The sequence below is a fragment of the Dasypus novemcinctus genome, chromosome 10, assembly GCF_030445035.2.
Source record: "Dasypus novemcinctus isolate mDasNov1 chromosome 10, mDasNov1.1.hap2, whole genome shotgun sequence".
NCBI classification, from domain to species: domain Eukaryota; kingdom Metazoa; phylum Chordata; class Mammalia; order Cingulata; family Dasypodidae; genus Dasypus; species Dasypus novemcinctus.
In genome coordinates, this window is record NC_080682.1 from 39,677,344 (window position 1) to 39,696,203 (window position 18,860).

Consider the following 18,860-nt stretch of genomic DNA (forward strand, 5'->3'; position numbering starts at 1 on the left):
AGCATGGGTGCAATCACTGTGTAAAACAGAGAGATTTCCTTCTCCTTGATTTCACGTTCAGCAGATAGTACAGAGGTAAAGATGCAGGGTACAAAAAACAAACCTACAACCATCATGTGAGAGCTCCAGGTTGAGAGAGCTTTGCATTGCCCTGAAGAGGTGTTTGTCCTAAAATGGCAGAGTATGAGTATATAAGAAGTCAAAAGGACAAGAAAAACTACTACCCCCACCATTCCTGAATTGACAATTGATAAAATATTAAAGACATATATATCTTTACAGGCAAGTTTTAAAAGTAGCTTCACATCACGTATGATTTATTTGATTTGGGCCACAGAAAGGTAAATTGAGGACTATAAGCAGTAGACCAATAGAGTGCCAAACGGCCAAGACCCAGGCTGTCATGATTAGCATGCTACACCTCTGCCGTTTCATGATGACCATGTAGTGCAGGGGCTTGACAATGGCAACATAGTTGTCAAAAGCCGTGGGCACCAAGATTAATATTTCCACACCTGACAGCATGTGGCAGTGACGAGCTGGGCCATGCAGGTGTTATAAGAAATAATTTTTCTCTCTGAAGCTAAGTCTGTGATTAGCAGAGGAACCACAGTGGAGGTATAGAAAAGGTCAGTGATGGATAGGTGACAGAGAAAATAATACACTGGCTGTTCAATCAAATGGTTGCAAGTGATGGTGAAGAAGATAATGAAGTTCCCAATTAAGACTGCCAAGTAACAAAGCAGAAACAAGAAAGAGAACAGCAGTTCTATCTGCCTATTTTCCAACAGCCGTAAGAAGACAAATCCAGTGACATTGATCTGATTTTCCATGACGCTAATGTGCATTCACAACTTAATTTATCATAAATGGCTCAAAACATAATATTAAATATGTAATAGAATTTTTGGCATTAAATAGATCTATAAATTGGAGGATAATAAACATCATAACAGACTAATTATAGGATTATATTTTTAAACCCTTTTTAGAATAAGCCATCATTATCATACAAAGAGGTTTTTAATAAAGGCATAATTTACTTCTGGAATATTTATAATTATATTATACATATTTATCTCCAGTATCAATCCCAAGCTTAAATGCATGCTCTTATTATACTCAATTTACAATTTACATGTGGGCTAATAGAGGTAGAAGAGGGTTTGTTAATTACACCAAGTCATTAAGATTAAGTACCAGACTTGAGATATGAACCGGTATCTTACGCAAGATTCCATGCATTTCAAAGCCATGCTACATTATCCTCAGCACTGAGGAATTCCATTTTTTTGGTCTATCTCTATAAAAGAAAAGAAGCCTTTCTCCATATATGACACTAACTATAAAATTTAAGCAATGCACTCCCCTCATACATGCTACATAAGGATTATGTAAACCTTAATGTAAAATTAATCTTACACTAATATTCCATATATCCACCAAAACTAAATATTTATTCAGGAAATTAAAAAAAAATAAAATCAAGGCTCTTAATCATAACAGAGAAATACAATACTCTGAATCAGACAATAATGTTTGGTATACTTGATTGAAGTCCATTCAGAAAATGAAAAGACTGCAAATTGGGACCTAGAGGCAGTAACTACTGGGTACTGAATATAGGAAAAATGATCTTGCTATATAAAAGCTTCACCTTTCTACTAATTATGTTAAAGGTACATTTTAGAGGCTGCTGTTAACACTTTAGGAAGAAATTAGAAGGTTCATTTTTTTTCTCAGGAAGTTTTGAAGGCCCTATGGAGATTAAGAAATGACCTACATATTTGTGCACACATTTAGAAGACTGCAAAATTCATATGTATAGTATCTGGGAGGAGGGAGCTAATACATTTACACTGAAACCATTACCTTTTCCTAAATGCACATGTCCTCAGAAAAACAATGGCTTGCCCCAAATACTTTCACTTTAGATGAAATTACTTTAGCTTTATAATAGCATCAGTGAGGATACAATATAGTGTAGTCTGAGGATCACAAGGAAAAGCATGCAGTCTTGGATGTCCTGGTATGTTATTAATCGATGTTAGCACTGGGCAATTCATTTTCTTTGACTCTCTTTCTTCATCTGGCAGAACTGATGAAACTGGGTCCATTTAATACATGTCAAAAGAAAAGGAAATGAAGTCCATAAAAAGACTATATTATATTAAGGGCTTATGATTCTAACTTACTACAAGACCATTGAATGTTTTAGAGAAGAAAACATCTAAAAATGTTTTTGATAAGAGCATTTTTACCAGTATCTGCATTTTTACCAGTTAATTGGTTTTATCACTCATGGATTTTTTATTCTGCCACAAGTGACATGTGGAAGAATTAACATACAATAACTATTAACTAGAGGAAAAATGATAGGAGTTGGTAAAGTTTACTCATGTTTCAAATTGCAAACTAATAAGGAATTTTCAAAATTAAGAATACCCAAATCTGTGCTCTGTGTACATGAAGAATGTGATAAGTTAAAAAGGTCTTATAGATAACTTTTCATTAAAACTGTAGAACAAAACTCAAGAAAAACTATGGGATTATAACTGAAGAAACCCAACTCTGATTTTAGATTCTATAACAAAGTACAGCCTTTGCATCACTTGTCATTCAGATCTAGTACTTCTCTACTTATGGTAATTGACCATTGGCTGGGAAAACAGAGAGCCATGAAGAAAAAGATCCTTCAAATCAGTGCCCAGAGTCTCTACTAGGAATCCTTTGAAACAGGTACCTTATGCTGATATATATTACCCAAACTCTCACTCTCTCTCTCTCTCCCTCACACACAGACACACACACACACGGGTGTATGCATGCATACATAGATACACAGGGTTTTTGGAGAAAGAATTTTGAATCCACCTGTTCAAATACCTTAATACGTTAGAGTCTCTTCCAAAATTTTCTCTACCCTTAAAACTTAAATACCTGCAGAAAAGTACTGTGAGGTATTGTTTGAAATGATGTGTTGAAAATTTTGAAAGGTAGACAAAACCATTGAAGAAGCCTCTTGAGAAGTGGGATTATATGTCATGGGAGTAAATGATAGTGTAAATATCCAAGGACAATTTTTAAAATTTTTGTTTTCAGTTTCTTTAACTGCTTATCACGTGTATATTAATGATAATAAAATGTGTGAAAGTGAAATTCATGGGCTTAATTATTAGATGGATTTATAATAAAATGTTTAGGTGTCGTATAGGAAGCAAGTAAAATATTGAGAAGTTATATATGCCCTTACACTCTGAGTGATACTAGCACTAACATTATAGCTTCAAATATGTGAAACCAATTTACCACAACTTGATTATGCATGCATTACTACTGTTTTGCAAATAAGGAAATGAAAACCCAAAACTACACAAATACTAAGGGAAAGGTGTATATCCAAACCATAATCGTATGATTCTAAATCTCATGCATTTTTTCATTATTCTTAAGTTTCTTCTCTCAAACAGTCTTAAAACTTTAATTTTCTCTCAAATTATTATTCAGATTATCCTGAATTACCTGTCTTGAAATAAATACAAGCTAAAATAATCTAGAACTTAAACTTAAAAATTTGAATTTACTATGATAATATTTTAAATAAAATGAGTTTTTTAGAATTCCAACAATTTTATCGTTTATATATATATCCCCAAACCCACATATATAGTAGTCATCTATATATCTATCATCTATCCATTTATAATTTATCTGTTAATATCATTTGTATATACTAACTATAATGTTCTCTTCCAACAGATAATTTTGTGTTTCTAAAAGATGAATGTCCACATTAAGTCTTTTTGCTTTTCTGTGACTTTGCTATGAAAGCAGCAAATATATGTGGAAAGCTTCTGAGTGTTCCATGAATCTTTTATCCAATAGAACATTTTAGGGAAGAAATGCTGGGAACAGCTTGAGTTAAAAGGCACAAAAATGACTGGCAGAAAAATCTCGCCTGGGCATTTTACTGCAGTCAATGTAGGCATAGTTATTACTGCAGAAATAAAGCCAATATTATTTTACTAGTTATAGTGATGTGTTTAGGCTTTTACTTCTTTCATTTTTATCTTCATAATGTCTTATGAATGATTCAAGATTACTCTGATTTTGCCAGTACTGATGAAACATTACGGATATTTGCTTTTCCATACCCATTCTTTCCTAGAATAGTCTCTTCAAAATCAGAAGTTAGTGATGTTTATCTTGGTATATACAATACAGCTATATACTTAACAAATGTTCATTTGGATAAATATGTTAAATATGTATCAGAAGATCATTAAGATCTTCCTCTTCAATGTAGAATTTTTGTCATTAATATGTATATGGGTTAGTTTATAATATATTTAATTACACCCATTGGAAACATTGAAGCCAGGATACTGTTTATTTTTTAACTAGGTATCATTTTTTATAACTAGGCATCATCTATTATTAGGGTGCCTAATAGAATTAGGAACATCCCTTGGTATATTATTAAAGTAGTTTTGATATGTGTTTGTCTGTTTGCTTTGTGAGGGGGTAGGATAGAGAATTACAGTAGAACATAGTAAAATAGAGTTGCATCAATCCTAGGCCTTAGTTCAGAGCAGAAAATTCTTTTGAGTTCTTTCACATTATTTTATATTCATTTCTTCCTTTGCACTTCTCTCTCCACCTGAGCACCTACATTCTATTTATCAGATGTCAGACTTCAACTCTTCTTACCCCAGGAACTGCACAACAGAGTTTCCATTGAAAATAATCTGTTCTTATATACACTTATTAAATTATAGCGTTTGGCTTTAAAATTAGAAGAACACAGAATATACTGACAAATTTAGATAAACCCAAAATGATGCCTCCAAATATTAAATAATATATAGTCTCTGCATGCATAGATGGAGTACTTCAATATTGAATATTAGACCAGGAAAAAGCTACTATATATATATTTTAGCAATTATATTGTGAAATATTCATATATCATTTAATCCATCCAAAGTGTACATTCAGTGGGTTTTGGCATAATAACTGAGCTGTGTATTCATCTCACTTCAATCGATATTAGAGAATTTTTATTTCAAAAAGAAAAAAAAAAACACCCTTAGCAGTTATACTTCAATTCCTCTATCCAGCATTTATACATATGTTAATCAATTCCATCTTTATAAATTATTTATATTTATATTTTATACAAAGGAGGACAAACAATATGTAGTACTGTGTCTAGTTTCTGTCACCTAATAATTCACACTTTTTTTAAATTGAAAAAATATTCATATTTTACTTTTCACTATAGTCCATAATTTAAGTGCACTTTAGCTTAGATATAACCCTTCTATTAACATCTTGTACTAGTAATGTATACTTTTCTGCTTCACTGAAGAACGTTCTTAAATTTGTACTATTAAACACAATCATTGTCAGGAACAGGGTTCACTATGCTAATAGCCCCATGTTTTATACTTTAGCTTTTCTTCTAGTGACATACACAACCCTAAACTTTCCCTTGCAACCACAATCATACTGCCATATTGATGCTATTAGTTACATTCACTCTAAAGTGCAATCATTAACTCTGTCAATTCCAAGCACTTACAGTCAACCTTATTATCAGTTCTGCACAAATTAAGCCACTGTTCTCCATTCTCTATCTTCATTCTGTCTTCTGGTGACCAGATTTCTAGCTATTAGCTCCATGGCTTTTCTTTATATGTATAATTCATATTAGTGATATCATATAGTATATGTTATTTTGTGTCTGTCTTGTTTCACTCAACAAATTTTCTTCAGGGTTCATCCATGTTGTCCTGTGCAACATGACTTCATTTCTTCTTACAGCTGAATAATATTGCATCATATGCATATATCACATTTTGTTTAGCTATACATTATAAATGGACACATGGGTTGTTTCCAACTTTTGGCAATTGTGAATGTTGCTACTATGAGCATCAGTATCCAAATGTCTGTTGATATCCTTACTTTCAGATTTTCTGAATATATACCAAGTAGAGGGATTATTGGATCATATCGTAGCTTTATATTTAACTTTCTGAGGAATCACCAGTCTTCCACAGCAGCTGCACTATTCTACACTCCTACTAACAGTGAATAAGCATTCCTATTTATCCACAACCTCTCTAACTTTTGTAGTTTCCAATTTTTTAAAAAAGTGGTCATTCTCTATGTGGAATGATATCTCATTGTAGTTTTGATTTGCATTTCCCTATTAGCAAGTGAAATTGAACATCTGTTCATGTGATCTTTTACCATTTGTGTTTCCTCTTTGGAAAAAATATCTAATCATGTCTTTAGCCCACTTAATTGGGTCCTTTGTCTTTTTACCACTGAGTTGTAGGAACTCTTTGTATATCATGACTATTACACACTTATCAGATATGTGGATTCCAAATATTTTCTCCCATTGAGCAGACTGCTTTTTCACCTTTTTGACAAAGTCCTTTGAAATATAAAAGTATTTAATTTTGAGAGGGTTCCATTTATCTATTTTTCTTGTCTTTGCTCATGCTTTCAGTGTAAGATCCAAAAAACTTCTTCCTATCCCAAAACCTTGAAGATGTTTTCCTACATTCTCTTCTAGGAGTTTTTTAGTCATGGATTTTATGTTAACTCTTGGATACATTTTGAGTTAATTTTTTCCCTCCTTTATTTTCTTTTAAATGTTACATTAAAAAAATATGAGGTCATCCTATACCTCCAACCCCAACCACCCCTTCCACCCACATCAACAACCTCTTCCATCATCACAGCATATCCACTGTACCTGGAGAATACATTCTGGAGCACCATTGCACCACATGGACGGTGGTCCACATTGTAGTCAACACTCTCCCCCAGTCCACCCAGTGGGCCATGGCAGGACACACAATGTCCAGCATCTGTCCCTGCAGCACCACCCAGGACAACTCCAAATCCTGAAAATGCCCCCACACACTCTTCTTCCATCTCCCTACCATCAGCAGCCACCGTGGCCACCCTCTCCACATCACTACTACAATTTCTTCCCTTACTAATCACAATAGTTCCTCAGCAGAACACCAGTAAGTCTACTCTAATCCATAATCTATTCCATTGAATTCATTTTTGTATCAGGTGTGGAGATACGGGCCTTTTTAAATTCTTTTGGATGTGGGTATCCACTTCTCTCAACACCGTTTGTTGAAGAAACTGTTCTGTCTCAGTTGAGTGGGCTTGATAGTTATACCAGTTAGATATGGTTATGAATTTCAAAAATAGATATTGGATTATGTTTGTAATCTGGTCTGTACTTGGGCATGATTGAGTTGTGATTAGGGCTTTGATTGGGTCATGCCATTAGGGCATTGAGTCCCTGTCCCTTGGTGGGTGGGAACTCACAGATAAATGGCATGACAAAGGACAGAGTTGGGGGTTCTTAATGTTGGAGTTCTGATGTTGGAGTTTGCTGCTGAAGTCTTAAGCTGGACCACCAAGGATAGAGACAGGGCTGTTTGCCTGATAGTCTACAGCTGACATTGTTGAGAGAGGCAAAGCCTAGAGAACCTCATAGACTACTCTGGCATTGTAGAGAAAACAAAGGCACTTCCTGGGAAGCCTGAACCCTCGCAGATTTTGGCAGTCATCTTGCTCCAACTCAAAAATAGACTTTGGTGAGGGAAGTAACATGCTTTACATCCTGGCATCTGTAAGCTCCTACCCCAAATAAATACCCTTTATAAAAACCAACCAATTTCTGGTATTTTGCATCAGCACCCCTTTGGCTGACTAATACAGTAGTCTTGTGAAAAATCAATTGCTCTGGGAAGCAGAAGTGGCTCAAGTGATTTAGCTCCAGCCTACCATAGGGGAGGTCCTGGGTTCAGTTCCTAGTGCCTTCCAAAGAAGGCAAGCAAGACAGAGAATTGACTCACCAAGATAAAGCAACAAGAGGGAAGCAGACTTGGTCCAGTGGTTAGGTTGTCCATCTACCACATGTGAGGTCCGCGGTTCAAACCCTGGGTCTCCTTGACCCATGTGGAGCTGGCCCATGCACAGTGCTGATGTGTGCAAGGAGTGCCGTGCCACACAGGGGTATCTCCACATAGGGGGGACCATGTGCAAGGAGTGTGCCCCGTAAGGAGAGCCACCCAGCATGAAAGAAAGTTTAGCCTGCCCAAGAATGGTGCCGGAAACATGGAGAGCTGAAACAACAAGATGACACAACAAAAAGAAACACAGATTCCCATGCCACTGACAACAACAGAAGTGTACAAAGAAGAACATGCAGCAAATAGACACAGAGAACAGACAATTGGGGGGGGGAGATAAATAAATAAATAAATAATAAATAAAAATTGAAAAGCAACAAGAGACACAAGTAGGAAAACATAATGAGAGCCATAACAAAGCAGAGAACAGAGGTCCCAGGTTTGATTCCTAGTACCTCCTTAAAAAAAAAAAGATGGGCACACAACAAACAGACACAGCAAGGAGACACAAACACACAAACAATGAAGGAGGAGAAAGAAATAAAATTATTTTTAAAAATCAATTGATCTTAGAAATGAATGTTAATTTCTGAACTCTTGATTTGATTCTATTGGTCTATATATATACTTTTATGCCAATACCATGCTGTTTTGACCACTGTATTTTTATATATGCTTTAAAGTCATGTTATATGAGTCCATTGACTTCATTCTTCTTTTAAGAAATATTTTTGGCTATTTAGTGTTCATTTCCCTTCCAAATAAATTTGGTAACTAACATTTCCATTTCTGAAAGGTAGGCTTTTGAAATTTTGACTGGGATTATTTTGAGTCCATAAAACATTTTGGGTAAAATTTATATCTTAGTGATATTTAGTTTTCCAGTGACATCAGTTTGAAAATGTCAGCATGCATCTTTGATTGCAGTTCTTCTCAATATATTGAGTACTGGAATTTCCAGATTGTATGGCAATTCTATATTTATGTTCCAGAAGAAATACTGTCTTCTACAGAGGCTGCACTATTCTACATTCCCATCAACAGAGAAGTAATGTTCCTAGCACTCCACATGCTCCCCAGCACTTGTTACTTTCTGTTTTGTTTCGTTTTTTAATAATGACTATTTATAAGATGGGAAATGATATCTCATTTTAGTTTTGAATGGCTTTTCTTAATAACTAGAAATGTTAAACATCTTCTTTTGTTTTGTTTTGTTTTGTTTCTTCTTGACCATTTGTCTTTCCTCTTTTGGAAAAGTGTCTATTCAAGTCTTTGGTTTATTTTTTAATTGTGTTGCTTGTCTTTTTATCATTGAGTTGTATGATCTCTTTTTATGACAAGGAAATGAAATCCTTATCTGATATGTGGCTTCCAAATATTTTTTTTTATGTTGAGTAGGATGCCTTTTCATCTTCTTGACAAAGTAATTTGAAGCACAAAAATATTTAATTTTGAAAAGATCCTCTTTGTCCATTTTTCTTTTATTGTTTGTGCATTGGGTCTAAGGTTTAAGAAACTTCCACCTATTACAAGATTCTGAAGATATTTCTCTACATTTTCTTCTAGAATTTTATTGGACCTCACTTTTATGTTTAGGTCTTTGATAAATTTTGAGTTAATTCTTGTAGAAGGCATGGACATCCTTTATTTATTTAGTTATGGATATCCAGTTCTCCTAGCACTGTTGGGAGCGGTCAATACGAGTATACACTGAGTTCAGCAATGCCGGCAACATGGCCACCAGAGCAGAGCACACTTCCTTGTTCTTCCCCCTCCCTGCTCCTTTGTTCTCCGTTTCCCGCCACTGCCCAGACTGATAAGATAGTGCGCAGGCGCAAGGCCAGAACTAAGGTCTGCCTCCCACCCCGGCGACAGCAACAACCAATCCTTAGCCTCTACTACCTCACTCCCCGCTCCTCCCCCACCCAAGGGTATATATACTTTGCCCCCTTTAATAAAGTTACAGTTTGATCAGAACCCTGTCTTGCTGTCATTCTTTGTGTCTCTTGTCCCACCATTCTTTCTCTGCAGGTTTCGGGTCTCCATTGCTGTCCCACGGGCTGGGGCAGTTTGGCGCCCAACGTGGGGCCCGATGATTCCCTGTAATCGAGAATAGAACATCACTTCACCCAGGAAGGGAGTACTGCCAGCACATCAGCCGACGAAAGGCTCCCAGCGGCGGAAAGGGAACAGCTCTGCACCAACCCGTAAATCCTTCAATCATTGGCGGTGGCCAAGTGGGTAAGCAAAATACTCTATTTCGCTTCACTTCTTTGTAATCATGGGACAAGCAGAATCCTCACACTCGTTCATTTCTTTGCCAAGTAAAAGAGGCACTCAAGACATGAGAAGTGAAGGTTAAAAAGAAAAGTTTAACTGAGTTTTTCAAGTTTATTATCAAAACCTGTCCATGGTTTCCCGAGGAGGGCACAATAGATGCAAAGTGTTGGAGTAGAGTAGGTGACTGTTTAACTGACTATTATGAAACTTTTGGACCTGAAAGAGTCCCCATCACTGCCTTTAGCTACTGGCGGCTAGCACAAGATGTACTAGGAATCACCCCCAACCTCCTGATATAAAGAATTTAGTTACAGAAGGGGAGACTGCTTTAAAATTAAGTTCTCAACCCCCTTCGGGTTGCAGTAAGAGGTCTGAACATCACTCACAGCCCCATCACTCACACCCAGACTCACCCTTTAGCTTAATTTCCTTTGACGATAAACCCCCTGATATTAAAGATATTATTACGGAAGGAAAAACTGTCCTTAAATCACAATCACCTTCCCGCCCTGCCTCATGTTGCAGCGGCTGGGACAAGGAATGTAGAAACCAGGGTGGGGAAAGTACAAAAGAGAATAACCCTGAGCTTTCCGATTCACCCGTTAGCCTCATCTCTTTCGAAAACAAGTCACTAATCCCTACTGCCTCCTCTCTCACTAATATTAAGCAGGGGCCAAAATAACCCTTTTCAAAGTTTGTAGGCAAATTGTGCACGGCTGCAGAAAAACTGTTTGGCCATACCAACACAGAAACAGACTTTGTTAAGCAAATTGCCTTTGTAAATGCAAATGCAGCTTATCAGGCCACAGTTAGATCTTATAGAAAGTAGGAGAACTTGTCTGGTTACTTCAGGCTTTATTCTGAAATTGGCCCCGCCTATCAACAAGGCGAGCCACAAGCCCCAAAATCCAAACAAGCTTATAAGGCAATCAGCTTTCTTCGTGCAAATGCCAATCCTTTCACAACTCCCTACTATCTACATGACAATGTAGCTCTGGGTTAGTGAAGGCTAATAATAGTTAATCCACTGGTATGAGAGAAAAACGTGGCAACATTTGTGTTTGTTTTATTTCCATGCTAATTCTGAGTGGGCTTAATTTAACCAAGATAATAAAATGAGTACAACATTTTTATCAAGGTCTAAAAGGAATTTTCAGTTTTAAATCAATAATTATCTCCAAAACTTCAAGTCTCAGTATAGTCTTACAGTAATTATCCAAAAATGTGTGCTAATGGTCTGCCTAACTGCTGCTCAAGTTATTTTAACAGATTGCTGATAACTAATAAAAATGTTTCCAAGCACAAGCTTTCATATTACAGGCAACATGAATTCCAGAAAAAATCTTGAAAGGTACAATCTAAGATGTGCTATATAACAGAGGATTTAAAAGCAGCTATACCAAGAAAGTAAAGAATTATGAGTCGATTGTAAATAAATTATATGTTTCTGTTAATATGTTGTAATTGTTCTGTGTTTGTCTGTTCATTCAATGTCAATGTATATTGTAATACCTCCGGATGGTAAATATAAATTACTAGAAATTTTTAAAAGAGCTCTATTCAAATGGCCAAAAATTAAATAAGCGCTTATATTAATACTTAAGTTTATTATATCAATACATAAGCTTAAATGTTAATAAGATATCTATGACAATAAAAATTGTAAGTCTTGATTAACAAAATTAACTGTATGTCTTCATAAAAGGTTGTTCTTGCCCAGATTAAAATGAATAACTTATTTTTCTTCACAGGATAATATAAAGAATGTAAAGCTTAAATGAATATTAAAAAGGTTAAAAGTTTGTGAAAATGCTAACTGAAATGTAATAAGTTTTGCAAAAAGGCGTATTTTGTCCTAAAGTAGAATAGCTAATTTTTCATAAACTCTTGAAACTTAATTTGCATGTGGCAAGCTGTAAAAGGTATTGTGATAACTTTAAGTAAGGGAATGTGTTCTGTAAAGATAAAAGTTGTCTTCAATAGTCTATATGGTTATAAATAAAAGGTTTAATAAAGCATTGTTTACATTAAGGTATTAAATGGCTAATTCCAAAAGGTCATTCTTAAATATATATAAAACTGAATTGATGATGATAATAATAAAAGGTAATTTTATAACAGGAAAGATTGACAGCAACCAGCCTCCCCTGCCAACTTGCTTCTAAAAAACCATTTCTAATATTGCATGCTACTAAGTATTTAAAGAAAAGTTCATTATTTTAACAAGCTTGTTTAGTGTTCACAGTATTATAAGAAGTTTGCTTAATAACTTTGTATGTAGGCTATATGGAATTTGTTTTTATTATTTAAGAAACAGAAAATGATTTTGTCCTGAAATAAAATGATTAATTATTGGAAAGAGTAGAATATAGGACGGAACCTGAGTAAATGCTGAAACTGCAGAAGATTGGTGAAAAAGGAATTTTTACAGATAAAGTTAAATAAAATTTAATGGGTCTATCTATAAAATTTTACAGGCTTTGGTGTCGGGTAGTATGCTGATGCAAAGTTAAAAATTTTTGTTCTTTCTCAAGGCCTCTCACCATTAATCTGTTTTGGTAAAAGTTCTTATCCTCAGTCAGTATACAAAGAAAGTCTGTCTTGTGTTTCTTGTGCTTATCGTTTCCTAGGTATTCCAAGAAGGAAAGCTTTATCTCTTAAAAGAACATAATGTTCAAAACTACTTTCTCAAAACCTAATCCTGAACAGTAGCCTTTTATTCCAAACTAATTATGAGATTTGTTCTTTTACCTTGAAAGAAAAATTAAAGTAATAATTAAGTTCATTTGATATGTTATAAGCTAAATAAAGGTGTTTTACAGTGTTATAAAATTAACAACTTTTTCTTCCCTTAAACCCTCTATTAATTAAAGTCATATGGATAAAAGGTTTCTATGAATGCTTAAAAGTGTATAAAGTTACCAATATTTCAGCATAATATTAAAGAAAAGTACAATGTGGTTGATTATGGTTTTAATTATTGTAAAAGAGTATGTGTCACAAAAACAACCTCTTATCATAGATTAAAGTAACAACACTAGTATGCAGCAATCCCAAATACTGCTAGTTTGTTGCAAAAAGTTAAAGTCCAGCTGTATGGCTATCACTTTGTTTTAAAACTTGAAAAGACTTTCTTTAGTGTCTTCTTAGACAAATCAAGCCAGCTGCATTCCTTTATCTGTAAAAAATGCAACAATAAACTTTTGCAGTGCTTTTCAAGGCTGTGTGCATAGCCCAACCATCCTGTACAGTATTTACTGATAGTAATAGTAATGGAAAAACAGCATATGTTACTTTTCAAAAAGAACAGGTTTAGCCAACTCCTTATTCATTTGCTCAATGCAGAGCTTTGAGCCATCATTAAAGTTTTACAAATGTTTTAAGAGCCCTTGAATATTGTCTCTGATTTTGAATATGTATGCCTTACTGTCAAGCATATTGAAACAGCTTATATCTTTGCTACTGATGAGTTATCTCAGCTTTGCGCTGACTTGCAACATCTCATTAGGTTAAAACCTATTTACATTATTCATATATCTCTCATGCCGCTTTGCCTAGTCCTATGACATCAAATAATGCTCGAGCTGATTTATTGGTAAGGTGTTTACAAAGTGCTCGTGATTGCCATGCTTTAACTCATATTAATGCTAAAGGCCTATGAAATAAATATCAAAAGTTAACAAGACTACAGGCACAAGGAATTATCTGTACCTGTCCCACCTGTGGACCCTTAACTACAGTGTCTTTTCAGGCTGGGACTAATCCCAGAGGCCTGACTCCTAATCAATTATGGCAAATGGATGTTACTCACATACCATCCCTAGTAAACTACAATCTGTTCATGTTTATATTGACACTTATTCTCATTTTATGTGGGCTACTGCTCAAAGTGGGGAACAGTTTTATAATGTTCACTCACACCTCTGTTCTGATTTTGCTATAATGGAATGCCCTCTGAAAATTAAAACTAATAATAAACCTTCTTACATTAGTAAATCCTTTGAATCTTTCTGTTTAAAATATGGTATTGAACATGTTACTGGCATTCCTTATAATCCTACAAGTCAAGCCATAGTTAAATGCAGCCATCATACTCTAAAAACTATGATTTTAAAACAAAAAGGGGGAGATGATGGTATTATAACACCAAAAGATCAATTAGCTAAAGCTTTATTTACTTAACATTCTCTTAATGTTTATAATTAATTAACACTTGTGGAATGTCACTTAGAAAATGTCAAACATCTACAGTAGGCACAGGAAATGAAGATCAACCAATATTCTAGAAAGATATTTTAAGCAATGAATGAGAAAAAAAGGCAGGATTAAAGTAAGGGGGTGAGGCTATGCTCTTATCATTTCAGAAAATGGAGAACAAATTTAGTTATCTGCGAAAAAGATTAAACTCCAGAATGAAGAGATGGAGTCTTCTACAACTTCTGATGATGGTGATTGTAAGTAATAAGGAAGCTGCCAGTAATTACACTTATTAGGCCTATGTACCTAACCCCCCATTACTTAGAGTGTTAACCTGGAAAAGTCCATTCTTTCATATGTATCTGAATAAAACCCATATATTCCCTATACCAATTGATAATCAATTGCCAATTAAACCCTATTAAGAAAAAGAATCGATAATCTCATATTACCATTTGATTATCAACGCTTATGCATTGGTAATCATCCTTCCTGTATGTATGATAAAAATCGGGCCATAGCTATTTTCAAAAATAATAATACTCAGTTTATTGTGACTTTATTTCCCTCTTACAATTTAATCATGACTAAAAATCCTACTTATGATTGTCCGCAAAAATACAGTAGGGATAAAGAAGGATGGCAAGAATGCCATATAGGAAGAAAATCTGTCATTTTTAATGATTCCTATGGAATAGTGTGAGAAAGTGCCCCTATGGGGAGTCCCATTAAATATAATGACAGATTTATTTGGCATGGTCTAAATAGTAAAGGACAACAAAAAATAATTTTTACTAAAAATAATAGTGTTTAGAAACAGAAGAGGAAATAAATCCCTTCTCCATGGTGTAATATCACATCTATACACAAGCAGAAGTATCTGTGGAAAGTTTTTCTAGGAATAGCTCCTACTATAGAATGGATTGGGAATAATAGTAAAAATAGTCAATATCTGCATTTAAATCAAATTCATCTTCAGGCATGTGTAAGAAATCCTTATGTGTTTGTGGTTGGAAAATTACTATAACCCAAAAATGTACTATTCTATAAAAATGAGGCCTTGTATCCTAGTAGCCATTACCCCACAACTAACATACTATGGAGAAGGCAAACTAAAAAATTTTACTATCCCCATCTGTGTCAAAGAGAGCCTCCTTCCTCCCTATATTGGTAAAAAAATAGCCTCACAGGTTCAGTCGCTGCAGCTGCCACAGCACGTGGTGCTCTTGGTCATGGCCTCATCAGCTTGCAATACTTTGAACAACAACAAATTAGCCTAGAATCCAGTGCGCAGTCTCTTTATGCAGCAGCAACTAACATCCCTCGCCCAAGTAGCTTTACAAAACCGCAAGGCCCTTGACTTACAGCTGTAAAAGGGGGAACCTGCCTTTTCTCCAGGAAGAATGTTGCTACTATATAAATCTGGTATTGTTGAGCAAAATGTTAAAATACGAGAATTGCGGGAAGGGATACTGCCCTCCCAGTCATCCTCCTCCCCGATGTTAGTGTTATTAATGGAACTGAACCTGTACCTATCCCCAGCATGGACTACATTGCCGGCCACTCTAGAAGAGCTGTGCAACTTATCCCACTTTTTGTTACCTTAGGCATTTCTGGAGCCCTAGCCACTGGTACTGCGGGGTTAGGACTCTCTCTTACCCAATATACAAAATTATCTAAGCAATTAATTGATAATATCCAGGCTTTGTCGAGCACTATACAAGATATTCAAGATCAAATAGACTCTCTAGCTGAGGTAGTGTTACAAAACAGAAGAGGGTCAAAGCTGCTTACAGCAGAACGTGGAGGAATATGTCTAGCTCTGCAGGAACAGTGCTGCTTTTATGCCAACAAGTCTGGCATTGCTCGAAGTAAAGGTAAAAGGCTTCAAGTGCAACATTCTTAATACCCCATAATAATACAAAATGGCTGTGTTCCTCCACTGGCCTGATCCCATGTCTTAGCGTCCAAGCCCTCAACACCACCCGTGAAACCTGCATGCTTGCTATTATACTCCCCTGCATTTACTTTTATAATGATAACCACTTCTTTAACTCCTGGCAGCGCCACCTCCTACCAGCCTATGTACAAAAAAGAGAAATCATCACTGCCATCACAATTGCTTCACTTTTAGGTCTCGCTGGAGCTGGTACTGGAGTAGCAGCCCTAACTACACAACAAACTTCTTTCTCCTCTATCAGGCGAGCCGTCGATGAAGATATAGCCCGCATCAAAATCTCCATTTCCCATCTAGAAAAGTCCCTAAATTCATTATCTGAGGTTGTCCTCCAAAACTGCAGAGGGCTCCTCTTCCTTAAGGAGGGAGGGATTTATGCGGCATTAGAAGAGGAATGCTGCTTTTATGCTAATCATTCCGACCTTATTAGAAATAACATGGCTCAGCTCAGAAATGGACTAGCAAAGCATAATAAAGAGAAACCCAAGGAAATTTCTCCTGGGGGTTTAATGGAATCCTCCCTTATATTCTTCCCATATTGGGCCCACTAATAACTATACTCCTCATATTGTCTTTTGGACCTTGGGCCGTAAAAAGAATTATTCAGTTAGTTTAAGACCAAATTGACTCCGCTCTTGGCAGGCCTATCCAGGTGCATTACCACCGGCTCCACCTCGCTCACCAGGGTGTGTCTATGGACCATCCAGACTGCCTCCCCTCCTGGATGAACTCTCCCCGCCAATAAGCTGCTGAGTGCCAGGCACAGCACTGCAGGAGTCAGTTAGAGGTAAGCACAACCTAACTAATCTCTGAGAAGTATGCCTCATTGTTACAGGGGTACGCTCTGTTTGCTAAGGCCACTAGGCAGGGTGCTTCGACCACACTCGGCCTGCATAGACAGGCGGGATGCGTCGATAGCATTCTGACTGCTCAGGGAGCTGGGCTGGCTAGCCAATGATGGGCAACTGAACCGGCCTAACAGTCAACCTAAGACAGGGACATGGCCTTTTGCTGCCATGCCTCCCCATGACCGGTAAGACTGGTCACGTGTGTGAGTGAGCTGAAACGGCTCACTGGGTACGGTTCCGACCTAAATCAGGCACAGCCCCCCCTCATTTCATCGGCCTCCACTGCACAATCTATAATACCCCTTCCCGAAAAAATCAGAGCCATCTACATCAGGGAAATGAGGCCTCTACTTCCCTCAGCTAACCGTACGAAAAATACTGTGCTAATAAAAGAAAAAGGGAGGAGATGTTGGGAGCGGTCAATATGAGTATACACTGAGTTCAGCAATGCCGGCAACATGGCCACCAGAGCAGAGCCCACTTCCTTGTTCTTCTCCCTCCCTGCTCCTTTGTTCTCCGTTTCCCGCCACTGCCCAGACTGATAAGATAGTGCGCAGGCGCAAGGCCGGAACCAAGGTCTGCCTCCCACCCCGGTGACAGCAACAACCAATCCTTAGCCTCTACTACCTCACTCCCCGCTCCTCCCCCACCCGAGGGTATATATACTTTGCCCCCTTTAATAAAGTTACAGTTTGATCAGAACCCTGTCTTGCTGTCATTCTTTGTGTCTCTTGTCCCACCATTCTTTCTCGGCAGGTTTCGGGTCTCCGTTGCCGTCCCACGGGCCAGGGCATAGCACCATTGTTTGAATAAAATGTTCTGATCCAGCTGGGTGAGTTTAACAAACTTGTCAGAAATCACTTGACCACATATGTGAGGGTCTATTTCTGAACTCTCAATTTGGACTTTTGACCTCTATGTCTAGATTTATGACAGTGCCATGCTGTTTTTATCACTCAGCTAAGTATTATTATTTAAAGTCTGGAAGTGAGTTTCCACTTTGTTTCTCTTTTTGAACATATTTTGGCTATTTTAGGACCCTTACATTTTTAAATAAATTTGTTATTGATTTTTCCATTTTTCAAAAAAATGTTGGAATTATAATGTGATTACATTGAATCTGTAAATAAATTTGGACAGAATTTAAATTTTAATGATATTTAGCCTTCAAATCCATGACCACGGAATGTCCTTCCATTTATTTAGATAATACTTTATTTTATTTAGCATTATTCATAGTTTTCTGAATATAGGTCCTTTACATCTTTGGATAAGTTTATTCCTAAATATTAGATTCTCTTAGTCACTATTTTAAATGGATTTTTAACACCCCCCCCCGATTGCACAATACTATTGCATATAAACATCACTGAATTTTGCATATTAATTTTGTATTCCACAATGTTGCTGAACTTGTGTACTTGCTTTAGTAGCTTTGTTATAGAGTTTTCATTACTTTCTAGGTATAGCATACTATTATGCACTAATAGCAAACGTTTTTCTTCTTCCTTTTCAATTTGAATGCCTTTCTATTTCTTCTTCTTGCCTAATTGATCTAAGCAGAAATTATAGCACAATGTTGAATAACAGTGTTGACAGTGGGCATCCATGTCTTGTTCTCAA